We start from the raw sequence: 19,678 nt of genomic DNA, 5'->3' as shown, positions 1-19,678 counted from the left end.
ACCCAGGTGCCCCGGAAAATGGTATTTAATTACATATTTTTCTCCCAACTCTCTTTTATAAGTACTGATCAACACAGGTAGTTTTGTCTTTCATGTCCTGATTATCCTAGAGGGATGGAATGATAAGATACTTTTGTCCATAATGTAATGATACATATATAAAAACTATGTATTTTTATTTGGAAACTAAGGACTATAGACTTATGGAATTACATGTAGTTTTCTGTTTGATATTTAAATATGGGGAACCTATGTGTTAATATGTAAAAGATTGTAATAGTTTGTAGAATGAGGCTCAGATTTGTAACTTTTGGAGGGCAAAGTTATTATTTTTAGACTGCGTTTCCAGGGAAGTGTTTATTTCCTTCTTGAGGATTAACACATTCCTTTTGTTTTGGAGAAATATGTTTTTTACTATATCACAGGCTCTTGGGAATGTCCTGAGTCCTGCGTCAGTCCCGTTGGAGGCAGGGGGTGTTGTGTCTGCTTTGTCTGGGCTGGTTGGCTTAGTTGCAGTGAGCCTGGTATTAATGAGGCAAAGGTCAGGAGTTCCATTTAGCTTCGGTCTCTTGAGTGATGGCCAGGGAAGTACACCTCTAGCCAGCTGTCTTGGAAATTCTTCGGTTGTCATTGGTCACAAAGGTGACTGGCTTAGGATGGATCTTTATACCACTGAAAGAATATTAGAGGACACTTAGCGTAATGGTTAGTAATTCTGACTTGGGAATTAGACAGACCTGTGTCAGATTTCTCCGTATACGATGTTGGGAGAGTCCCTAAACCTCTCGGAGCCTCTACTTCCTCATTATTGAAGAGGTTAATATTTGGTTTGGGCTTGTCCTACTGTTGTTTTCATTTTCCAAGTGGGAGTTAGCTGCTTAGACCTGTGGTTCCCCAGCGCTGGACTGTGGAGAGGTGTCAGTCCATGACAGAGTTTTCACTTGTCTGAAATGAGAATGGATTCACTTTTCATGAAGCTAAATCTGTTGAATTTAAAAGATAATTTTTTCCCTAAAATTATCTTTTACCATTTTTGACGTAAGCATATTAGTTCTTTTATGAAGTAATGGTGGTGGTAATTGGTAGTTATTTCCTTTTTAAATGTTCTTGGCAAAATAAAAAAGTTGGCAGCTCTATGCTGGTCCTCCAGTTTTGTTCTTAAGATGATGGTTCTGCGAAATCTGAAAATCTTGGCTTAAATGGAGCCAGGGAATTGGGGGAGATTACTCATCCAGTATATTATACGTAGTCAAGTTAGGTTTGGGCGTACATTCTACTGTTCTTTTACCCTGTAGGGACTGTATTTTGATTCTCATCACTGCCGAATTAGTTTAATGTTGTCGAGTTTTACATTAAGACTTTTAAGGAGCAGTTCAGATTGTTTTCAGTTCATACAAGTTGCTTCAAATTATTTAGGGCTGTATTTCCCAACCAGATCCCAAGAGGAAACTGGTGAACTGGGGGGGCTGCCTGGGGGTGCTGCTGTAAGTCATTACTCGGTTGATTAGTCAACAAGATAAATAACTGGCCTTTGACACAGAGAAATACTAGAAATTGGCTCCCCTTTTCACCTCTTTTGCAGGGAAGATCTTTGGAGCTAGATCAAGAAAAGCTTTTTTATTTAATAAAGCAAGTAAACCTTGTACAAGTATCAGTATTCAGAATGCTTTCTAGAGAAAGAATGGTTCAGCACTTTGCATAATGGGTTATGTAAGTGGAGCCACAGAAGTCCTCCTGGGGACACAAACCAATTATTAGCATAAGCGCTATTGAAATTGCATTCAGTTGTCGAGATGAGGAGCGTTTTCACTCCCTTGTTCACTTAGCAGCATGGGGGTGGGGGGGAGCAGAAAATTTAAGGTGCAGATCTAGCCTAAATGACTGTTAAATTAAGGTTTAACATTTGTTTCCTTTTAGTGTTTTGGTTAGGTGACTTTAAAAATTGGGAGTGCTATAGAAATACTGAATATGTTAGAATGCCTAAAGCAAAATTTCAGATTAGGCTGAAATAGCTTAGGCCCTCTGTCTTTTAATTTTAAAGGAGACTGGAGTTTTGCTTCTTTCGATATTAAGCATGTTATTGTTTTATAGGGTTTCTCTGTATATTACTGTTCATTCTAAATTAAGGAATCATATGGAATACGTTTATTCTAACAATGCTTACATTTTTCCTCCAAAGTATTCCTATTGGCAGAAATGAATGGTATGCTCAGAAGTCTGGAGAGGTAGCCCGAAGAGTCCTGCTATAAGTAGAAAATTTCATGATCCCTGTAGGGTTTTATTTTTAAAAATTCACATGAATTTCATGTTTTGGTATTTTATGTATATGTAAACAGCGTTTTAAAGTCAACTAAGATTAGTGCCTCCGAGGGCCCTATTTTCATCCTATGGATTTTTCATATCTCTAGGACATGGCTTGCATGACGGTTTAGTGGCACTATGCTTAGCTGCTTCATTTTGACTCATTTGAAAAAAAAATGCTGTGTTCTTTTGGTTTCTGTTGGGATTGTGGACAATCATTGACACTTTTATATGTTTTTAACAGACAGCAAACTGTTTTGAATACTAATCAAGGAGCTGTAGTTTCATAGAAATAAAATGCCTTTAAAAGGAGATTTAATCAATTTTAAGATGTTCTTTTACATTTAAGATTATTCAATTACCAGTATATTTCTCATGTTATAAAAATATAGCAGCAGTGTCTAATTGAACTTTCTGTAATGATAGAACTGTTCTATATCTGTGCTGTTCAGTCTAGTGGCCCTCATACGGCTACTGAGCACTAAAATGTGTCTGGTGTTACAGAGGAACTAAATTTGAAATTTTGTTTTATTTTAATTGATTTCAATGTGAATAGCCCCACTTGTGGCCAGTGACTACTGTATTAGATAGTGTTGCTCTCAAGGGTTAGGAAGACACAGAGAAGTGATGTTAGAAATCTTCATGCCATCCCTCAGCTCATTTATAGGCAAAATTAGGCCCTCGATAAGTATTTCTTAAATGAAATAATATTTTTATTGTTTCAGTTTTTTTGAAAGATTTATTTACTTATTTAAGAGAGAGAGCGCGCGAGCTGGCGTGGACATGTTGGGGGTAGGGACAAGGGGAGAGGGAGAGAGAAACTCCAAGCAGACTCCATGCTTGTGCAGGTGCACACAGGCTTGCTCTCACCTCCCTGACCCAAACCCAGTTGGAGGTTTAACAGATCATCCCACTGAGGTGCCCCTATTGTTTCAATTTTTAAGACCAAAGTTTGTGAAGTATTTTAGACTTTTAGAGAGTGATCACTAGTCTTGATTTTTTTCTTCTATGTTGACTTAAAAATTTTACTTTTGTCACAAAAGCATACAGTATCCTGAATATACAACTTAAACAATTGTAAAATAAATTGCATTGCCTGTATCTTTGAAGTCAATTTATACTCCTTACCACTTGTGTTCTCTGACCCGCTTCCTAAGAAACCACCATCTAAATTTTGTGTTAATCATTCCCTTTTCCTTTTAATTTTCATGAATTAAAGAAAATTTCATTTCCCTTTCTCTTCCAGTTTGGAAGTTAAACTTAATATAGTTTTCCTTTATTCTATTTTTCCCTGACTCCCAACAAATTAGATATGATTACTTTTTTAAACACTGTTGCTTTAATTTGCCTCTGCTTTACAAGTATCTTTGCTCATCATTTTCATTTGCATCTCAGACCTCTTGTTTGGGGTCTAAGATCATTTTCTCTCTGCCTGAAATATATCCCTTAGAACTTTCTTCAGTGAGCGTCTGTTGTTGGAAAACTTTTAGTTTGTTTGAAAATGTTTTTATCTACATCTCATTCCCGAAGATGGGTTTTCTGAGTATGCATCCTATGTTAGCAGTTATTTTTTTCTTTGTTCATTATAGATCTTATTCCATTCTCTTCTGGCTTTTATTGCTGTTGAAAACTCTGTAATCCATCTAATTGTCATTCTTTTATTAAACTATATTTAGAATATTTAGAATCTGTTTTCCACACTTTGATCTTGATATGTCTAGATGTTGATTTCTCTTTATTTATCAAGCTTGGAATTCAGTAGGCCATGGAATCTGACGATTGGTGTCTTCAGCCATTTTGGAGAAATTTTGGCCATTTTCTCCTCACTGGTATTTGAAGTTGGTCTTCTTACTCTACCCTCCATGCCTCTTAACCTGTCTTTGCTATTCTCCATTTCTTTGTCTTTCTGTGTTGTGTTCTGGATAATTAGATCCTTTCTTCCAGTTAGCTAATTCTGGCTTCAGCTGTGTTCAGCTAGTTTATTGAATTTTAAATTTTTTTTTCACTTTAAGTATTATGTTCTTTTTTATAGTAAAATATGCATAAGTAGAATTTAACACTTTAAATCTGAAAGTGTTCAGTGACATTAAGTACATTCACTATCACCTCTGTCCATCCCAAGAACTTTTTTTTATCATCAGGAGCTGAAATCTGCCCATTAAACAATAATTTCCCATTATCTCCTCCACCCAGCCCCTGGCAAGAACTATGTTACATTCCTTTTCTATGAATTTAACTATTCTAGGTACCTCATATAAGTGGATAATACACTATTTGTCCTTCTGTGTGTCTGGCTTATTTCACTTACCATAATGTCTTCAGGATTCATCCATGCTGTAGCATGTTCATTGAGTTTTTTTAAGAATTTTATTTACTAGGGGCGCCTGGGTAGCTCAGTCGTTAAGCATCTGCCTTGGGCTCAGGTCATGATCCCAGGGTCCTGGGATTGAGCCTCACATCTGGGTCCCTGCTCAGCAGGGAGCCTGCTTCTCCCTCTCTCACTCCCCCTGCTTGTGTTCCCTCTCTTGCTATCTCTCTGTCAAATAAATAAATAAAGTCTTCAAAAAAAAGTTACTATAACTTTTTCATTTTTAGAAGTTTCATGTAGTTCCTTTTTACAACTGCTTTATCCTTATTAATTTTTATACTTTTTTCTTTTTATACTTTTTCTTGGTCATGTTGTCAAGCTATCTTTTATTTCTTAAAAACCTATTAAATATACTTATTTTATACATTGTCTCTGATAATTCCAATATCTGAAGTCTTTGTAGATATGATTCTGCTGTTTGTTTTGCTGTATTAATTTTGCAGAGTGATTTTTTTTTTAAGATTTTAATTCATTTATTTGACAGAGATCACAAGTAGGCAGAGAATCAGGCAGAGAGAGAGGAGGAAGCAGGCTCCCCGTGGAGCAGAGAGCCCGATGTGGGGCTCGATCCCAGGACCCTGGGATCATGACCTCAGCTGACGGCAGAGGCTTTAACCCACTGAGCCACCCAGGGGAGTGATTTTTAATAGGACTTTAAAATTATATAGGTTAGAGCTTATAAATAAACCCCTGGAGGTTAGTATCCTGTTTCCTTAAATTTTGCCGAAGGTCTTATCTGGTTTATTTACTGTATAGTTACTTTTTTCCCCTTACAAGTAGTAAATAACTTGTAGGGAAGTATCCTAGTGTTTTATTTTTTCTTGATGAAAAACTTAAGTATAGTAATATACCTTACATTTGTATAGGGCCTTCTAGTTTGCTAAGCATTTTCATATTTTATGATTTTATTTTAAAGTCCTGGAAATAAAGACTCAGAGACATAGCTAATAAGAGGTGGCATTGGAATTTAAACTCTGGTTTTCTTAAGATTCTTTTTACTAGCTATGCTTGCCTTTTAGGTTACTAGATAGACTGTAATCTTAGGGTCTTGTCTGTGACTTGTTCACTGTTACACTGTCAGTACCTTGGACTTTTGAATGAATAAATAACATAGGGGTGCCTGGGTGGCTCTGTCAGCTAAGTGTCTGCCTTCAGCTCAGGTCATGATCCCAGGTTTCTGGGATCAAGCCCCAGGTCAGGCTCCCTGCTCCATGGGGAACCTGTTTCTCCCTCTCCCTCCGCTTGCCACTCCCCCTGTTTGTGCTCTCTCCCTCTCTCTCTCTCTCTGCCAAATAAACTAATAAAACCTTTTTAAAAACCCAACAACATAGACATGAGTTGCTGTCTGACAAGTGTTTTATTATTTTTTAAAATATTTTATTTATTTATTTGACAGAGATCACAAGTAGGCAGAGAAGCAGGCAGAGAGAGAGGGAGAAGTAGGCTCCCCACTGAGCAGAGAGCCCGATGTGGGGCTCGATCCCAGGACCCTGGGATCATGACCTGAGCGGAAGGCAGAGGCTTTAACCCACTGAGCCTCCCAGGCACCCCTGACGAGTGTTTTATAAGGTAGTTCTATTGTAATCATGTTATTTATGTATTTTGTGTTTATATTTACATATATAATATATAATTATGTACATATAATCATTGAGAGCTTAGAGCTTGTGTGGAAGGTGTTTTTGATGCTTTGCATAACTCTAGTTAAGATTTTTTTTTAGATCAAAAATTTGATGTATTTGCCTATAGCAAAGAAAATTTGGTTTTCTTGAAAACATTAGGTAATGAAGATTAGTGAGGTGGACTTTCTGATACTAGTTCAATTCTTTTTCTAGTTATTAAATAATTCTTTTAAGACTTAGGTGATGGGACGAAATGATTCAAGGTTTTCCTAAGGTCACTTTTTATCCTGATAAACTAGGGTGAAGTGTCGGTTAATGTAATCTTTTGACCTGGTGAATTGGTAGAAGCTGGGCCCTAGCTAAATTCATGCCTTTTTTTCTCTGACCTCTTACTTTCTATGTCCCATTCTTGGTTAAAGCTGGAGGGACTTGGGCATTGAATCTTGGCTAGAACATGCATTCATTCACTGAATTAGTGAGTCAGTAAATGGTTCTTGCAAGCACAGGTATCAAGAACCATGCTAGGGGGGGTGCCTGGGTGGCTCAGTGGGTTGGGCCGCTGCCTTCGGCTCAGGTCATGATCTTGGGGTCCTGGGATCGAGTTCCGCGTCGGGCGCTCTGCTCAGCAGGGAGCCTGCTTCCCTCTCTCTCTCTCTCTCTCTCTCTCTCTCTCTGCCTGCCTCTCTATTTGTGATCTCTCTCTGTCAAATAAATAAATAAAATAAAAAAAAAAAAACAAAAAAAGAACCATGCTAGGCATTGAGGTTAAGACGGGAGGTTAAGATGGATGTGGTTGCTGTCATGTAGCACAAACTAGAGGTCATGAACTATTATATCCTTTGTCTATATTAGTCATTTATGTATTTAAATTGAATATATGTAAGAAAATCATATTTATATCTGGCAAGGGAGAGGATTCTGAGGGCTGTTGCTTAATGGAATATATAAGTATAGGGTTTGAGATTCAGAACTATTCAGTTAAGCATATTCTGAAAATTGACTGATACTTTCATTTAAATTGAAGCCTTTTATTAAAGCCTTTTATTAAAACCTGACCTAAGTAAGTTATGGTTCAATCTAAAGACTGCTATTTGCCTCATATGTGGTTTTGTGCATAGTTAGTATGTAGTAGTGTCTTGGAAATTCTATATTTCATGGCTCATTTTACATTCCTTTATCTCCCACCCCCTCAAAAAAAAAAGCATAATATATTCACGAGCACATGTATTTAAAAAAAAATCTTTTATTTTGAGGTAGAGACTCATAGGAAGTTGCAAAAACAGTAGTGTCCTATATACTCCTTACTCGGTTTCTCCAGTGGTGATACCTTATGTAGCTATCATAGAATATGAAAACCAAGAAGTTGATATTGGTACATTTGTGTTAACTAGACTATAAACCATACACAGATCTCACCATTTTTAAAAACCTGCATTTCTGTGTATGTGTGTAGTTCTGTACAGTTTTATCCCATGTATAGTTTTGTGTAACCACCATAATCAAGATTCAGAACATTCATCACCACCAAAGAATTCCCTAGCGTCTCCTCTGTATATTCACAGCCCTACCCAACACTAGTTTTGCCATTATGAGAATATTATGTGAATGAAATAATACAGTATGTAATCTTTTGAGGTACATATTTTAAAAATATAATTTATTTTAATTCTAAAAGTAGAATAACATTTCAGAAATGTTAGACAATGGAAAAAACATTCTTTGAAACCACTACTCTAATAGTCATCATTTTGGAGTTTTTTACAACCTCGTTCATATGATGTTTTATATTCTATTTTTAGTATGTGCTCAATCTTGTCTGCTTTTTTTTAACTTAATGTTATATTAAATATTTTCTGTTACCATCATACTTAATTTTCACTATTATAAGAAATGTTGCAGAAAACACCTTTGAGCATATAGATTTCTTCATATTTTTAGTTATTTCCTTAGGGCAGATTCCCAGATGTGTGATACTGAGCCAAAGGATATGAAGCTTTATTAGTCTTGAAACATTTGGTCACATTGCTTCTCAAGAGGATAGTATACTAGTACTGTTTCACATATCCTTCTTAGATTGGATATTAGTGTTACTTCCCTTGCCCCCCCCCCAAATTAATAAGGTGAAAAAGGTACTTCATTGTTCTAATTTTAGAGTGCAGTTCTTTATGTAACTTTTTTTTCCTTGAAGAAGAAAATTGGTTGTAATGTCAGAATGACATGAACTTTTAAAGATGTGATTTTACTTTTAAGTAATTTAGAAAAGCATTTAAATATCTCCGTTCGTGTTTAATAGTTCTGAGCAAGAGGTTGAATCACCAGATGCTTGTCTTTACCTTAACTGTAACCTCTGTAGTTGGCAGGTTTGTTACCTGCCAAATGATTGCCAGTTTCTGCATTGGTTCTCTTTGGTCTCTGCCATTATCTCTTAAGTACTATCCTAAGTCTGGATCCTTGACCTTTCCCTTCTATTCCCTCAGCAGAGAATGGCCGCTCCCTCCAATGGTAACACACTGGCACCTCATTCATTTTTCTTATGTTCTTGTCAGCTTTGGGTGCACGGTCATGCAGTCATGTTAATGAATTACTGTGATGTTTATCCTTATGGTTAAGTATAATCCTAGGGACTCTGTATAATCTGGGGCATTCATTAGGATTAAATGTCTTCCCTTTTTTGACGGCCACCACAGAAGTTGTATCGCCAATAATGTATGGGGCATGTATAATGTGCATGAATAAAAAAAAAACAATACAAGGAAGTTGTACACTTTTTGCTTTTCTGTATGTTTCAGAAGACAGCAATATTATATTCTTAGAGCAGTAGACCGTCAGGGTAATAACAAAACCCTTAAAGTAAAACAAGTTTTTAGTTGAATGTTACTAAGTGCCATGCACTGTGCAAGTTCTTTATTTAGTCTTCACAATTTTCCCTTAAATTTTTGGGATAGCTAGATACGAAGATCTCATACGTGATGTGGAATAGATAATTGAGAAATTTGATTAGCAGGGAATTATAAAAAAGATACATTATTTGTAATACTAACTTGAATATACACTACATTCCTTCACCGTTTCTTTCCCTCTACCGCGTCAGTGTTTTTCTTTGTCGATGGGTTCTTTGATTAGAAATCTGGATTGTCTAGGAGTGCCCGGGTGGTGTAGTCAGTTAAGCATCTGACTCTTAGTTTTGACTCAGCTCGTGATCTTGGGGTCTTGAGATCAAGCCCCACCTTGTGCTTTGCACTCAGTGTGGAGTCTGCTTAAGCTTCTCTCTCCCTCTCCCTCTGGGCCCTGCCCCCACTTGCACTGTCTTTCTCCAAAGTAAATAAATAAATCTTAAAAAAAAAAAAAAAAGAAATCTGATCATTTTTTTGGCTTAATCTGCACCCAGGAGGCATTATCTATTGGATATCATAACAGTATCCCTTTCCTATAGAAGAGAGAATTTAAGGCATTTTCAATGTGTTCTGTAAAATCTTTCTATGTTTTATGATTTTTTGTTATTCTTTTAAAGCTGTTTTATGTACACATAATTCCATAATAACTTTTTAAAAGTTAATTAGCCTTTGAATCTTTTTGAATTTTTCAACACAATTTTCAGAGACAGAATCTGTCAGAAACAGCTGGCTCTTGTTAAGTGTCTAGCTCATTTGGTGAGCAGAAGGGTGGGGGCACATTAAGAAAGTGGTCTGCTTAGAAGACTCTACCAGGTGCAAGTGGTCAGCCTGCGGTGGGCATTAGGGGGTGATTTATGGAGGGACTGGAGAGTGTTATTTCTGTAAGATGATAAAATAGAGGACTGTTAAAAGAGTTTCTACTGAATTATGAACCTTACTTCCATTTTACGGATGAGGAAGCTGAGGCCTCAGAGAGTTGAATAACATTCCTGAGACAGATAATAAGTGGTAGAGTCCAGGATTTGTACCTGAAATGTGAATAGATTGAAATATAGCGTGTCCTCATACCTACTGTGAGGTGCTCGATGGCTTTTAGGTCATCTGATTTAGTCAGTTCAGTGAGTACACGTGAGTGGTCTTCAGGTTGTGCTTGGGGGTATGGTTTTTGTGGTTATTCCACATCTTGGGTCCTAGTTTTATTTTGCACTTAAGTATTTCTTTTGTGCTAAAAGAAAAATAAGAGCTATAAAAAATAAGAGCACATACCCAGGTGAAAATTAGGCTTACAGTAATTTGTTTTGTTTTATATTGGATGTGTGTATGTGAGAATATGGCTAAAATCTTGCAGTGTTGTAACTGCTGAGGAAATTGTGAAATGAAAACTTAACGGGGAAGATGGAGTGGAGAACACAGACATAAACTTTGCTCTTCCTCCTATGAAATTTCCTTCATAGTTTGGGATCTGAGCAGTCATCTTTATCCATGTTATTACTTGTTATTTCATGAAGCATCAGTTGAGCCAGTAATTCATAGGTTCTTTCTGTGCTCACCCAGAACACATTAACCTTTTCCTGATAAATGTTTTGTTGATATTTAGAATCTGGTGTGTATTTTTAGTTTACATTTTGCTTTTTCAGAACAGTTAAAAAAAAAAAAAAAGAGGGGCGCCTGGATGTCTCAGTGGGTTAAAGCCTCTCTGCCTTCAGCTCAGGTCATGATCCCAGGGTCCTGGGATCGAGCCCCGCATCGGGCTCTCTGCCCAGCGGGGAGCCTGCTTCCTCCTCTCTGCCTGCCTCTCTGCCTACTTGTGATCTCTCTCTCTGTCAAATAAATAAATAATAAAGTCTTAAAAAAGAAAAAGAAAAAAGGAAAACCTAAAATAGTCTATTTCCATTAATTTCCAGATGTTGGAATCCAAAAAAGTCTTGCCACAAAATAAAATACATACATTACATAATAATTCATTAGGTTTTCTATTTTCAATCACTACAACCAGGGCTTCTGATCACTATGAGATAATTGGTGTTGCCACATGGAGTTTAAATTCCAGCCCTCCAAAAAGAAATTTAATTATTTTAGTTAGCATAGAAAGCTGTATTTCAGATAGTATATGAGATTATTAGGCTATTTCTAAATCTTGAAAATTGCTTAAGGAGCTGTTGGTTTTACCTTTGGTGGTTTTTCCTTTGGTTACTCAGGATTGGAACCATTGATATGAATTTAAATACTCATTTGTGTAGTTGTTAATCCCTGACTTTGATTTGATTATAATTAATATTATTATTAGCAGTATTCTTTTTTTTAGTGGTACTCTTTAATTGAGTGTATCAAGTACCTCAAATACTCTTGAGCCTAATGAATAATTTAGTAAAAAATACAGAATGAAAATGAAAATTGTCAAATGATAACATTCTTGCCCTTTTTCTTTGTAAATGTCAAGATACGTAAACCCCACATAATAATTGGCAGTTTTTTACCTCCTATTTTCTTTCTTTTTTTTTTTTTTTTTTAAAGATTTTATTTATTTATTTGACAGAGAGAGATCACAAGTAGACAGAGAGGCAGGCAGAGAGAGAGAGAGAGAGAGAGAGAGAGAGGGAAGCAGGCCCCCTGCTGAGCAGAGAGCCCGATGCGGGACTCGATCCCTGGACCCTGAGATCATGACCTGAGCCGAAGGCAGCGGCTTAACCCACTGAGCCACCCAGGTGCCCCATACCTCCTATTTTCTTAAGTACATCTTTATTTCATGAGTTTGTTTGTTGTTTGCATTGGTCTAAGTATTTGAATCTGGCCAAGGAATATATAGATTTTTTGATATGCCAGCTAGCATCTTTCATTTACTTGATATATTCTAGACCTCATTAGACTAATTGGTTATGACAACAAATCTTTGTGTTATACAGTTTGATTTTTTTGTTTTGTTTTAAACAGATGATTAAGTCTGTAAATTTAGAATGGTACATAGCAATATAGCTGTGTGCTCAGATGCAAATCAGTGTTGTTAACAAGAGATCCAATAGAAGGATTTCTTTCTTTTTTTTTTTTTTTTAAGATTTTATTTATTTGACAGAGTAGTAGGCGGCAGAGAGGCAGGCAGAGAAAGAGGAGGAAGCAGTCTCCCTGCTCAACAGAGAGCCTGATGCGGGGCTTGATCCCAGAACCCTGGGATTGTGACCTGAGCCAAAGGCAGAGGCTTTAACCCACTGAACCACCCAGGCGCCCCAAAAGGATTTCTTACTTTACAAAAAATAAATGTGATCCTCTCCCTGATTATTAATTACCATGTTATATACTCCACCCCCTTCAAGATTTTTTTCCCTAGTTTTCTGGTTTTATAATTCAGCAGTCCGATTGTAATAAACTTTAAAAAAAAAAGACTTTTTAAATTATTTATTTAACAGGGAGAGAGATCACAAGTAGGCGGAGAGGCAGGCAGAGAGAGTGGCTTTCTGCTGAGCAGAGAGCCTGATGCCGGGCTTGATCCTAGGACCCTGAGATGATGACCTGAGCTGAAGGCAGAGGCTTAACCCACTGAGCCACGCAGGCGCCCCTGTAATAAACTTCTGAAGCAGAGGTGGAAGAGGGCATCAGATTAGTATTAGCAGCTTTGTTATTTGTTCTTTTCAGGTAGTAGCAAAACCAAAAATCATATTACATAGCAATGTTTAAAAATTAGCTTTAGAGTTTGTGAACTGCTTCTTTTAATTTCTTGAGTTTTAGTTGAGGGACCACTTTCTTCAATGTTACTTGGAATTTAAAAGATAAGAAGAATTCCTTTCGAAAAATGGTATCTTAAAAGTTTGTTACTTTGCCATTGGAAACTTCTTGTCCACTTCCCCTTCCCTCTGTTTTTTAACTGCCTTTTGGATTCAGTGATTTTGGTACTTAGATTCTTTACTAAATATTTCTGGTGCATGTAGCCATTTGTGATCTAGACCCTAACCAGGAATTTCAACCAGATAGTTTTTTTCCTTTTGGTAAAGTACAGTTTTTAAGAGTGCTGACAGAATTATAGTGCATCCAGTTTTATTTATGTAATCAAAGTTGCAGTGAGTGAGATAAATTCTTCACGTATTTCTGCATCTCTTATACTTTGCTTTGTGATGCAAAGCTGCCACAGTTGTACACATTCTCACTAAGGAGGAGATGTGCCTTCTACTCTGGGATGTTGGTTGTTGGGTAACCTCTAGAAGCGTATGTTCTCAGTCCCACTTAACATTGCCTGCAGATGAACAAGTAGGACTATTTATGCATCAGAAGATCAGGGAGAATTTTCTAAATTCATTAACAAATTTTTAACTTATTCATTATTTAATAAGATTTATTTATTTATTTTAGAGAGAAAGAGAGAGAGAGAGTGCGTGCGAGCAGGGAAGGATGGAGGAAGAGGGAGAGAGAGAAAGACTCTCAAGTACTCTTCCCGCTGAGTGCGGAGTCCATCACAAGGCTTCATCTCAGGGCCCTGAGATCGTAACCTGAGGTGAAATCAGGAGTTGGACAGTTAACCAGCTGAGCCATCCAGGTGCCTGTTAACTTACTCATTTTTAACCAGAAGGGCAGTATGTTTACATGATCCAAAATTTAAAGGAACAAAAGGGTTTATTGTGAAAAGCACGTCTCCTTCCTACCTCCCTGTCTTGTAGGTCCTCCCCTCCCTTGAGATAGTTGCTGTTTGTAGCGAATTTTCTACATTTACAACTATATCTCCTCTTTTTATTAGCTGTATCCAATCCGTTGTGTTGAATATACTATAAATTCCCTCTTTGGTGGACATTAAGCTTCTTTCCTATCTTTTATAAATAATGTGGTAGTATTTTATATATATTTCACTCCTGTGCAAATATATCAGTACTTTAAATTGTAGAAGTATAATTTCTTTGCCAAAACTATATATATGCATTAAAATTTTTGATAGATACTGACAAATTGTTCTTGGTGTATTCATTTTCTAAAGTTAGAATATTAGTTTTATAAGGCAGTGTTTGCATAAGTATGATCACCAATTGGTTGTGTTGTTTGTAACTAGATTTATCTTCTTTATTTTTATTAATAAGGTAGTTGCAAATGGATTGCTCACATTGCACAAGCTACTGACATTTGCTTGTTTACTTTGTCAAAATGGATTGTTTTAATTACTAGCAGTCATTAGAATTTTATTCTTTTACATAGGTAGCCTCTGTCTTGTAAATGAATTGCTTAAAAAGGGTTTTGGCTAAGGGCTCAGTATAGGGGAAATGGGGAGTTGAAAAAAATATGGAATTAGGAGCCTATTTTTCTAATTAGTCTTAAAAAATGGTGTTTAGCGTACTCGGTCAGGCCATAAAAAATGATGTAACCCGTTATATCACAATGTATTCAAAACACCCTTTAAAACACTGGTGGAAATTCATTCATCTGGCTCCATCCCTACCTTAAGAAGCTGGGCTATGATTTCCACCACTTGGGCGGCCTAGGGTTAGATAGGGTGAAGCCTGAGGAGCAGAATGCCTGGAGGTGGGCAGTGAGTGAGTTGGAGGTAAAAGAGTGAGAAAGAGCAATAGAGTGAGCCTGAGGTGGTTTATTCCTTCTTTCTGTTGCTACCTGGTTGTGCTGGGACAGGGTTAGGGAGGGAGCAGGGAAGTGAGAAAGATAGGATTTTCCTTCCTTTTCCTTCTCAGTAACTTGCACTCTTTTATCAGTCCCATTCAGGAGATCCTGATATCTGGGATTCAGGTGACTTGAGATGAATTAGAGCTTGATGGAGGTGGTGGAGAGGGATGGAGAGTGAGCATGTTTGTAAATGTCAGAAGGTTTATAGAGGCTGAGGATGGGGAAGTGGAATAGAAAAGATTTCTAGTGATAAGACAAAGAACCATCTGTAAAGCATTTTTAGCTCTCTTTTTAAAAATCTTTTATATTTTTATGGAGGCAAGTGGGTGAGCAGTGTTGAGGGCATTTTAAGCATTGTTTTGGGGGAGAGGACAGCGACATCTTGGCTTCATATGGATTTTTTTTAAAGGGTACTCTAACCATTCTTCCTTGAAGAGGAGACATACACAAAGACTCTGACTTAAAGAGAATGTTCTATTATATCCTAGTTGGTTTAAAGGTATCTGGGCTGGTCCCCCTTGAAGTGGTAGCAATAATTCTCTTTCTGTTTGGTTCCATGGTGGAGCAAAACAGAGTTGACTATAGACCCGTTGTCCTTCAGACATGTCTGAATTTCTCAGCCTATTTATGAGCATCAACAAACACTTTGTGCATACTTCTGCCATGGGTTGAATGCGTCTATTTTCCTTTAATTTAGCTTAAAACTAGTAATGGAATTCCTGAGGTTTTGAGAGGAATAGTGTTGGCAAGCTTAGTTTTGAAACTAAAGGCAAATTAAGATACCAAGCAAAACAGGAGACTATTACTTTAGAAAGGGATCTTAAAACTCTGCTGACATTTGCAAACCCAATGTCTTATATTTATATAAGCTTTAGATAGGAACTGCTATTTTTCTAAAATTGTTGGTTTAAAAATAATTGTTACATTTGTGCATTTTAAAAGTTGCTTCTAACACACTTTGGGGATGCTGGAGCTCAGCCTTTTCAGCAAAGTACTCAGACATTTGGGCATCAGCCCTTTTGGTCTTACTCTGTCTCAGGCCATTTAAGCTAATTAAGATGGATCGTGGATGTTAGGAATTTGATAAGCTTCCATTAAAATCTAATGTGGTTTAAAAAATTGCTTAGAGTGGCCTTGGAATATGTTAAAATATGCCACCATCATAAGAATTAGGAAATTAAGCTGAGTATTGCTAAAATGACAAATGGTGGTACTTGTCATTTTAATGTTTGTTTCTTAAATATACTGTTTCATTGCCTTTGGAAGAGATTAGCTGCAGGTACCCTGAAGGATTATACTAATTAAAAATAGGACATTCCCTGATTAAGTCTATTTAATTTTAACTTTTGTGTTTGTGCCATTAGTATTGATTTGTGGCCTCAGTATTTATGTAAATTTTGCCCATCAACCCATGATGTACTATATGTTGGCTAATTGAACATAATAATAATAAAAAAAGAAATGGCATAAAAAAGTGCTAAGTAAATACCTTCTAAATATTACAGAGTTAGAACCTTTAGGTGATATATTATAGAGCAAAGATACCAATTGCTTCAAATAAATGAAGACCTAGAAGAAAAACTGTACATTGAATATATTCGGCTTAATTTACTTTGTGCTTGGTAGCCTGGCACTTTCCTACTAGTGTTGATTTTATACCATTAGAAATTCCATTAATTATTTTCTCATATCTCTGCTTCAGTATAAGTATATCCTTGTTGTGTGGATACACCTGTTAATACCTTTTGACTAACTGGACTGTAGTTTGCGTGCTAAACTCAGTCTAGGTTGGTGGTGTAGTTCTCTAACATGGGAGTCTCTCAAAATTGAGTATATAATAAATTTTAGGAATTATAGGAATTTTGAGAAATTCCCAATTTTTAGGAATATTGAGAAATAGTATCTACAGAACTACTAACAGCATGCCAGATTTGGAATCTTAAATAGTTTAAACTTACATTTAACTTTTTGATAAAGCATTAATATTTGACTTGTCATAATACTGTTTTCCTCCTTTATTTTATATTGGTAGGATTGGGTCTAGATTATAATAGCTAATCTGAAAAGTTACTAGAGCAGAAAACTCTTATTATTACAGGCAATAAAGAGTCATTAAAGGTTGTGGAATAAAAGAGTAATTTAGTAAAGATAACTTTTCAAGAATATTATTCTTATAACTGTATGTATAACATTTTGGGCAGTAAACTTCACAAAGGTCAGTTTAGAGGCTAGGGAAGAGGACATAATGAGAGTCTGAACCAGAATGCTTGAATAGGGAAGGAGAAATGAGTCTGGATGGGAACATTTTGTAGAATATATTTTTTCTTGATTATAAAAATACAGTAAATGTATAAAATACAGAAAAATGTGGGGAAGATGGTACCTATTTTTATTTCTATCATTTAGAAATATAACCACTTTAATATTCTCAGGCATTTCTTTTTAGTTCTGTTTAATCTTATGTCCTCCTGAGTGCACCCCTACCTCAAAACTTTGGAGAGTCTACAAAGCTTGATTCTCTTCTCATAGATTATGAAGTTTTAAAAGAAAATGGTTTTCTAAGATGATATAATTTTATTCATGTGCTACAGGAACCCAAGACGTGTTTGGGAATGAGTGAATTTAGTAACTGCTGGAAATCAGTGAGTAGACGAAGATAATGCCTAGGTTTTGAGATTGTGTGAATAGTGGTAAAGGAGAATTTGGCTAGCTTCTGATGGTGAAGTTGGAAGTGGTGTTGGTAGTGATAGAGTGATCCAGAAGAGAATGGGTTTTATTTGAAGGTGTAGCATCAGATGTTCTGGCACAATATCTGAAATCGAAATATGGAGCTTCGCTGAGTATTTGGGGTGATCACAGTAAGAAAATGTGGAGGAAGAATTGAGTTTAGAAATAGCCACAGTTCTGGTCAGAACAGTGTTTCTGGTGTATCACTGTTTCAAGGACCACTCCAAAATGCAATTATTTCCTTATTATTCTTTAGGTGACTTTTTTACTTAAATACATTTATTTTAAAGGGGAATATTATATTGGTGCTAAAAATGGCAAACAAATATAACTTGCTTTAAGCAGTTGGCAATGGAAAAATGAAAGTGATGACACCAAATAGAATAGTATTAAATTTTAGCTGGATAAATCCTCTGAGTTTAAGTTTACTCAATAAAAAACAAATGAAACAAAAAAACAGTAAGACTTTGTAATTAGAAGGCTCAGGGGCTTGACAAGCTAATAACTTTCTCATGAAACGATTCATTATTATATATGTATCACCTACTGTGGTATATATCCCATGCTTTGGGAGATGCTGAGCTGTGGTAGAGGACGAGGAATCTGCTGTGGAAACAGGCAGTGAGTCGTCACACAAATGAGACCCAGGAGAGAGTGATGATGTCCCAGAAGTCTTAGGGTGTTTCAAAAAGGTATGTGTAATGCTGTTGAAAAATGAAGGAAAGGTTTTTGATAACTTGCATTATCAGGATATGGTTATGTCCATTTAATGCACACTAAGAAGTTTCTGCATTCTGGTAATTCTGATATATTTGGATTCAGCCTGTTCCCACTGGCAAACATGTAGAGATTGATAAAATACTTTCTTGGTGCGTTAGCAAGTTTTATCTGGGGTATACATATAAATAGTGAATAAAAATGTGGAGAAAGAACAAGACATTTATGAGGAAATAGATTCATGGCTTTCAAATAAGTAACTGTTAGAACATTATTTCAGTCATGTTATGCTTATGACAGAGATTTTAGCAGGGCTAAAATTACTTCAATAGTAATGATTAAAGTTACTTCAATAGTAATGATTAATTTGTAGATCCAGGCATAAGCATGAATTAGATTGCCATATATATATATACAGATACATAATACACTTACCTATGTATGCACATTCGCACGCACACAATTACAGTTTCCCTAAAGAGGAATAGAATTCCCCTCCCCCCTTTCGGATCCTATTTTTAGGAAATTTGATTGTACATCTTCATAGGGATAGGGAATAATTTTGAGGAATAGTTATTATGCACCATTTGTCCCCCTGTCATACTCCAGGGTATGAACCAACACTGGTCACAGGTGTGAAGTTCTTTTAACTTTTGGTGGGTTGGTGAAGTTAGTGTATTAACACTTTACTTTTATTTTTGTTGTCTTTTTTTTTTTTTTCCCCAAGCCTCCAAACCATTTATTTGTCCGGACTTGGAAGTGGGGGTCGCTGTGGGGGTGGGGGGCGAAGTGGGCACAATATCGCGGGTGGCAGGGTCTGGTGCGGGCCGGTTGGGCAGGTGTGGCCTTCAGGCGAAGGTGGAGCTGTTCCAGCCCACGTTGGTCGCGTTCATGTCGTTTATGTCGTTTATGTCGTAGTAGTTGATGTAGATCCTGTGACTCGCAGGCGGTCGGGCAGGAGGCCACACAGCAACTTGCTGTAGGAGCGGTTCTGCGGGCCTCCGATCGATTGCCGATGCTGTGCAAACTGCAGAGCGCGCACGGCTCACTGGAGCCGCGGAAGGCCATGAGCTGGTCTGGGACCACGTGCACCGCGATGTAATGGGCCGGCTTGCCGGTTGCCTGCGCCAGCTGCTGAGTGAGCTCGGAAAGGAGTCCGTCCGGCCCGGAGGCGCGAGGGATGTTGGTGTTCACCACGAACATCGGTATGCTGGCGGAAAAACGGCGGGAACCGGTGCACGGGAACTAACCGATGCGCCTCCCGCTGCAGCCCAGGAACCTGAGCTCTTTGTTGTCTTTAAAATGAAAATTTGTCCTTGAACTCTGAATAAATTTTGGAAGTTCTTTGAGTTTATAGTGCTAAAATCATTCTGTGAATTACCTATAATAGTGCTTTGTTTTTCTCTGCATTATAGAATTTGTTTTCAGGAATATCTATCTAAGTAGAATATGTGCTTTCC

General features: G+C 37.0%; 1 pseudogene; it reads right to left on the bottom strand.

The window, feature by feature from the left end:
- Positions 1-18,943: 18,943 nt before the first annotated feature.
- LOC116866125 lies at positions 18,944-19,442 on the bottom strand (annotated as a pseudogene).
- Positions 19,443-19,678: the final 236 nt, after the last annotated feature.

This window comes from Lontra canadensis, unplaced genomic scaffold, assembly GCF_010015895.1.
Source record: "Lontra canadensis isolate GAN:19392208 unplaced genomic scaffold, GSC_riverotter_1.0 scaffold9, whole genome shotgun sequence".
NCBI lineage: Eukaryota > Metazoa > Chordata > Mammalia > Carnivora > Mustelidae > Lontra > Lontra canadensis.
This window is presented reverse-complemented; position numbering and strand designations above follow the sequence as displayed.